Source organism: Papilio polytes, unplaced genomic scaffold (assembly GCF_000836215.1).
Source record: "Papilio polytes unplaced genomic scaffold, Ppol_1.0 DF823399.1, whole genome shotgun sequence".
Classification (NCBI taxonomy): domain Eukaryota; kingdom Metazoa; phylum Arthropoda; class Insecta; order Lepidoptera; family Papilionidae; genus Papilio; species Papilio polytes.
In genome coordinates, this window is record NW_013525805.1 from 2,670,747 (window position 1) to 2,678,231 (window position 7,485).

Here is a 7,485-nt window from a genome sequence, read left to right on the forward strand (position 1 = left end):
TTTAGTATTCCCTGATTTATTAAATGTTGCCAGACAATTGTGTGTCGAATTAAATAAATAATTAACCAATAACAGTTGAAATGTCAGCACAAATGGAATAAGAAATAAGGATCGCCCCAAATTTCTATCAATTTTTAAGTTGACCACAGATTACGTTAGCATAAATTGCTTTTTTTTCTAGTAAATTAAGAAGTCTATGGTTTAGTTTACTTGGCCACTTTTAATGCAATATCTTCTTTAATTAAACAATTATTTTTAAATGGGATTGTAAGTTTAGGTGACAAAGACCTTCATAATCATAACCTAGTCGAACTTTCGCGGTAAAATTTGACAGATGTCATCGCAATGTTGCTAGTAACAATGACGATGATTTCCCGCGTCACTAGAGCGCGCTACCGGCGTGTGTTAGACATCGTTGCACGTGCCACACGGCAATAACATTTAATATTTATTTAAATAATTGGAACACTGATTGACATACACCTGGCGAGGAATTGGACAATTACTATTAGAGGAAAGAGTATCTCTATAGTAGTCATTATTTATTTAGTGTTTAGTCTCGTTTTGATTCCTATAAGTTTATCATCTATTGAGGTGCGCACACAACTCGATTTTTGATTGTGCAACTAAATAGTTGAATGGGCTGTGAAACAATCGAGAAACTCACAAGAGTCGTGCGATATTTTAGGCAAAGTTGTGCATCCGCTTAAAATCTTATTCATGAAGTAATACGTATGGAAACCGTAAAATAGAATATATTAACAAAAATGTTTGAAATGTTTATCTTAGTTGAGTGTGAGTTACAAAAAAAGGATATTTGGAGGTGCTGGGACTTGAACCCAGGACTTTCAGCATGCGAAGCAGACACTCTACCACTGAGTTACACCCCCTGTGTTGCTAGCTTTTAAAATTTACTGTCAAAATCAAGAGTTTTTGTCTTAGTTTCATTATAATGTAAAGTGAAATCCATCGGTATAAATTGTGTATTACATTATTTTATCTAATTTTGGTATCGTATTATAAATGTGCTATGTTCCAAAGGGAATATAGATGGCGTTGTTGTCATCCAAAGTTAGTAGTTAAAACTACAGTTCAATCTCCTGTTATCATCCCGTTTGTTTTTCCAGTTGCTCCCTTTTAATTAACTAGTGAAAATATATTATCATTCCGTTGTACTTATTTATATTTTCCTGCTACAACAATTTCGACCTTAAAACTATATACTGAAAGTAATAATTTCAAATAGTTGGGTTAACTTCGTAACCCGTTTCATGTTAAATTCAACATAAGCTGTTTGGAAAACTGGATAATAAATTGTGTGATTTTGGAATAAATATTAAAACATTTTTTTTTCTGTTTCTAGTGCATTTTAATATCAAAAGTGGCCTAATTTACTTGTATTATTGTTGAAATATTTATATGTTTATTATATCTATTAAAATAAAATCAAAATCTTAACACATCGAGTAACTCTAAAATCGTCTACAAAAACAGTAGCGGCGTTGGTGCGTAAAGAACACATAAAAAACATTATAAAACCCTTTTGTTCGACCTCCCCTTGTTTCAACCCCTTGTTTCGCAGTAATGTATAATTTGTGGTGAGTAGTGATTGACTGAAGGGAATGTCTTGTTAGCTATTATTGTTTTTTTTTATCTGTAGGTAATATTTAAAATAAAATGAAGCGTTGGTTTAACCTACGTAGTAAGAATAATATTTTAGTAGTAAAGTCTTTTTTTGTCTGTGTATATATATAATTTTTAAATTCAGGCATATTAAATGCAAATATGCTAATTTTAATACTGGCAACACATCTCTAAGATGAAAATTAAATAGACAACCTCTGAAATTGTCTATGGGTAGTTTAAAATGTATTGTTGTCTATGAATATCATGTCTTACAGAAGCAAGGAATTTGTATAACAGTGTCGGAATTTATGCATAGTAATCGTACCATAATTATAAATACGAAAGTTTGGATGGATGTTTGTTTGTAGTCTTAACCAGTGAACGGATCGCGATGACATAGATGTAGGGTGTAGACTGGAAGAACACGGGAACGGAACGGGCGAAAGCTGTAAGGTAATAGAAAGCGGCCTGAAGCTTCGCCCTTTTAAAGTACGCACAGTTAACCAACATTGTTTCACTGCCCCAATAGCATTTGAATTTGGCACAACGACCTATGCTTCGTGGGATTAAACGGGAACAGGGTATAAGTTTTCCTAGCATTTTTTTAATAGTTACTCAACCTTTATTAGACGCTTGTATAAATGAGTTATTGATTAAAAAAAACAACGGATTTTAATGACACTTCGGAGATAATACGAGTCAAACATCATTCGTTGGCATACGTGTGAAAAACAACACTGAGTTGGATAAAAACAAACTGTATTTTAATTTATTAATGAACTAGCTATCGCCCGCGACTCCGCCCGCGTGGTTTAAAAAAAGTAAGTAGCCTATGTGTTCTCCCAGGCTACGTTCTACATCTATGCCTAATTTCATCGAGTTCCGTTCAGCATTTTATTCTGCAAACTCTTACAAACATCCATCCATACTTTTGAATTTGCAATATCAGTAAGACAGCATTTTTAAATCTTAATTTTAATTAAAGAAATAACTTTTTAGATGAATAATGTTATGATAATAATAGTAAGTAATGCGTATGTATAACTACAATGTAAATGCGAACTTGTGTTGTATGGAACAGGTAATGCGCTAACATTCGTACATCTTCCTCGGTTAGATTATTACACGGATCACAAAAAGCTGGCTTACATTTTATTTTTAAAATTATATGGTATTGAGTTAATTTGAAATTCTGTTTGACACATTTTTACATTCTACGTTATGATTTTTATGGTTTTATGAAATTGAATTTTTTTTTTATTTCTTTCATTCAATTATTATTGAAAGTGGCTAAAATTGGTACCGTGCGGCTAAAAAACAAAAGAAAAACGTTTCACAACAAAAAAAGCAAATCACAAAATTTTCATAACTACATTATTGCAATTGAAAACCAATTGTTTTTAAAACGCGTAAAAAATTCGCGTTAAATTCTTCAAAGGTTTAGCTATGCCTATAAGTAATTTTAAATCCATCAATTTGCGTACCGTGAAATCGAATGCAATTCTGTGAGGATCCATACGGCTGATCGGATCGTGCACCGCAAGTAGAATGGGATAGTTGTATACAGTTCGAAGTAAGATAGAAAAGGACGGTGGTAAGATGACCAACGGCAGTTAGGGGTCAAGGGTGAACGCTCGCGGGTGAGATGTTAAGGTACTGGTTTCGGAAACAGCCCGCGCTGACTTTGCCGAAGGCTGTGGGATATCTGTTTAGGTTGGCAACACTGAAATGTTTATACGTTGGCAATGTTGGTAGCATGCTTTATCTGTACCAACATGGTTCCGTTAACTCTATTTGATTGCGAGTTTCGTCCTATTAGATACTTGGTTACTATAGTGTGTCTAAATAATTTAGATTAGTTTGATAAATGACGCATATGAAGTATCGAATTCAATTTATATGAAGTCAAATGCCGTACTCAATAGACAGGTATCATAGTGACGAAACAAATAAACACACTGAACAATTTTTAAATTATCGATATTCGGTTTAAATAATTATCGAACTCAAATAAAATTATTATTTTCTTATTAACTAATTTATAGGACAATTCTAGTATTGATTATAATGAAGAATATTTAGCGATGATAGAAATAATAGCGAAATCCAATTCGGTTTAATATAAATTATTTAGACACACTATAGTATTACAAACGGAATATTACAATTGGATAATTACATTCTTATTAGGACACTATAATGGAAATATTTTATATGAAAAAATGGAATTGAATTTAATCTAATTCAACGACTATTAGATGAAGTATGAAGAGATCTAATTAGATATTTATTTGCAGTACCTGTTGCATTGCGATAATCTGTTATGAATTTCTTCTCTCAAGAACTACCAATTGGATTTGAAATTTGTATATTAATGTCATACGTGGATGGATGGATGTTAAAAAACATATCTAGAACGGCTCAACGGATCTCAATAAAAGGCATACATATAAAATATAGTCTAGAAGAAAATAACCTATTTATTAAGTACTAGCTTTCGCCCGCAACTGCGTCCGCGTAGAATTGTAAACAAAAGTGAGTAGCCTATGTGTTCTTAAATACTATCCTCTACATCTATACCAAATTTTATCGAAATCCGTTCAGGCATTTAGGCTACAAACCCTAACAAACATCCATCCTAAATTTTAGTTAGTAAGATTTTATTCCCGGACAGTCCCGGGTAAAAGTTAGGTTACAAACCATTTGATATACATATGCTACGGTTGTAGGTATCGGATCGAAGTTCCAATAAGAATAAAATCGTTGCCAATGTGATTTGTTTTCGGATGCATTAACGAGGTCAGTGGACCGTGAAATTTGTTGTAAGCAATGCGATATTACTATACGTTCAAGTATGCTTGATTTACGACCCCTGGATACTAAACCCCTGGGAATGGCGAAGGTATGAATCCAGTTAATGTAGGTTTTGATTCTTTGTAGGATTTTAAATGACTTTCTCGTGTTGATTTATGAGGTTCGATGAAGTTATGTGCAAGTTCAGTGGTAAAATTTACACTGTCGGTTCTAAGTTCGAGGAAATCATTGTAATTTTGTATATAATAAACAAATTCATACATTTTACCATTAGAAAGATATGTTCTCACCATTTAATATAGGCTATATTTAATACTAGCTGTTCCTGTGCGACTTCATTCGCATGAAATTGTGAAAATTGTTTTATTGATTACATTTGTCAAATTGTATTGCAAATGTTAAAATGACATGACATGATGACAAAGTATGGCAATTTTGCTTCCTTTATCTTGGCAGCAAATTATGGTCTCTTTCCCACATTAGGGGTTTTAGCCAAAATATTTACCCTCTAAGTTTAATGGCGAGAAAATATATAGCCTAAAGCGTGGCGTAAGTATAGGGCTTTTTATGTAATAAAAGTATTATTCAAAAATATGCTGTAGTTGCTGACATCTTAGTGAACAAAGAAGTGTGTGTTTACGCTTTATTATAATAGTATAGATTAGCTTTTGCCCACGACTATGTCTGCGCGGAATTAAAAAAAAAACTGAATGACCCTGTGTATTGTTCAAGACAAAGCTCTGCATCTATGTCAAATTTCATCGAGATCCGTTCAGTTTAGGCTACAAACTCTAACAAACATCCATCTATACAACCAAATTTTCGCATTTGTAATAGTTGTAACAAGTAATTTTTACTTCCACCGGACGAAGTCACGAGTAAAATTTATTTATTTAACGAAAATAATGGTTATAATTTGTATAATAATGAAGTAATACATAAACGGTGAAACAATAAAAGTATTGTGCTTTTAAAAGACAATCCACAATGTCGCCCCCTATCGTTACACACCGCAATCATATTCTACGAGCCACGTATCCCAAACTTAAACTATGCGAAGGGGACTTCCTACGCCTTACTATAAAATAAATCGCGAAATTTCTGGAACGATCATTTGTAACATTCTTTCAATACATTGCGTCTTTTATTAGGGAAAACAATAGCAAGAATAATATACAGTGAGCAATGGATAATGAGCTTTAGGGAATGATTCGAAATTTTTCACTAGCGAGAGTGAATAAAAAAATTGATATTTTATTGCGTCCGGGGTCCACTTTCTGTCGTATTTTATTCTCTTTACGTAGTTTTCTACGCATTCTATTTCTTTATACCAAGATACGTTTTCAGTAGAACTTTTTTAGGGTTGTACAAAAATGAATTCTGTTTCCTTGGAATATGGTTTTTAATTTTTTTTAATATTCTTTGTGGTTGTTTTAGTATGTTGCTAACGTGTCGTCATACGCACGGACGGACAGTATATCATTTTCTTTGTACAAATGGTGAACAGTATCTCTTGCAGCGTTCTAAACTCGTCAGATAAACAACGGGACGTTCATCCGATTCTTCTCAAAGGGAACTTGTTACCATTTACGTTCAGAGACAATATTTTCTGAATTCTTCAATACTAGATTTACTCGCGACATCATCTGTACGGAATTCCAAATATAGTCTATGTTATTCAGTAATATAGATTTCTAATGACTAAGGATTTTTTTAAATCGGCCCAGTACTTTTTAGGCTTATTAACATGTAAAAAAAAAATGTAAATATTCAAACTTATTACTCTTACTTAATATTATAAAACTTTCGCAAAGTTTAGATAGATGGATGTTGGGCATAAACTTAGAGGATAGTCTGGAAGAACACATAGTTACTTTTTTTAAATTCCATGCGGATGGCGTCATAGGCCAACGCTAGAACTAAGCATTGTATAGATTACTAGGTTTCGTTCGCGACTCCGTCCACGTGGTATTAATAAACAAAGTGAGTAGCCTATGTCTTCTTCCAGACTATCCTCTACATCTAGACCAAATTTGATCGAAATCCGTTCATCCGTTTAGGCTACAAACTCTAACAAACATCCATCTATCTAAGCTTTCGCATTTATAATATTAGTATGAAGTGTGATGTATTTTCTAGCTGTAACAGCATGTAAACCGTTTTGTTCATTCTAAACATGAGATTTATCTAAGTTTCTGCTTATCTTTGATTCCCTTCCCACGATCGATCATTTGCTAAAGATGTTAGGACATTGTATCCGTCATATATTACCATTCACCCACATTAAATTCGTTTTCAATAAGCCGCATTGCAAACTAAAAGATTGACCCCTAAATACTGAAATAATACCACAAACCATGTTTGGACTTACGAGACAATCGACAAAAGACCTTTGTAAAACCAAGATAGAAATGCAGGTAATAAAACATAATACATAGGAATATATACTTTATTGCAATGGGATAAGCGTTATGTGGGTGTATGTTCTTAGTTGATTGTAATTTTGTAAGTGTTGACAATATTTTAGTACATTTCCAATTGTCTAAGGTACAATATCGTGGGAATTGGGAAGAGAACAACAGTTTAGTTCGCTTTCAAAAGTTTTATATTGACCGCAAGACATGGCGGTTACTTTATAATATGGTATTTAAAGTGGTATTTTTATTGTTGAGTGGGTGCTATTCGTCTTGATACTTTGAATACAACTGACAAGATACTTTACACGTTTAGTTTAATATTAAGTTTGGCTTTTACAACTAGCTGTTCCCGTGCGGCTTCATCCGCATGAAATGATAAAAACTTTATTTTATTGTTTACCATTACCATAATAACCTTGCTTTCTTAATATTGGCAGCTTGTAGTTTATGGTCCTTTTTCTACATGAAGGATTTTTCAAATTCAATTACCTAAGTTTGATAGCGTAAAAACATATAGCCTAAAGCGTGTCATAAGTGTAGAGCTTATTATTAAAGAAAGGAATATTCAAAAATATATTGTGATTGCTGACATCCTGCACCACGAAGAGTGTGTTCACGCTTTATTATA

The 7,485-nt window shown here is 32.9% G+C and overlaps 1 non-coding gene across 1 annotated transcript; it reads right to left on the minus strand.

Moving 5' to 3' along the window:
• Positions 1-818: 818 nt before the first annotated feature.
• On the minus strand, positions 819-890 carry Trnaa-cgc. The gene has a single exon. It is a non-coding gene; the product is annotated as a tRNA-Ala (tRNA).
• Between the last annotated feature and the right edge of the window lie 6,595 nt (positions 891-7,485).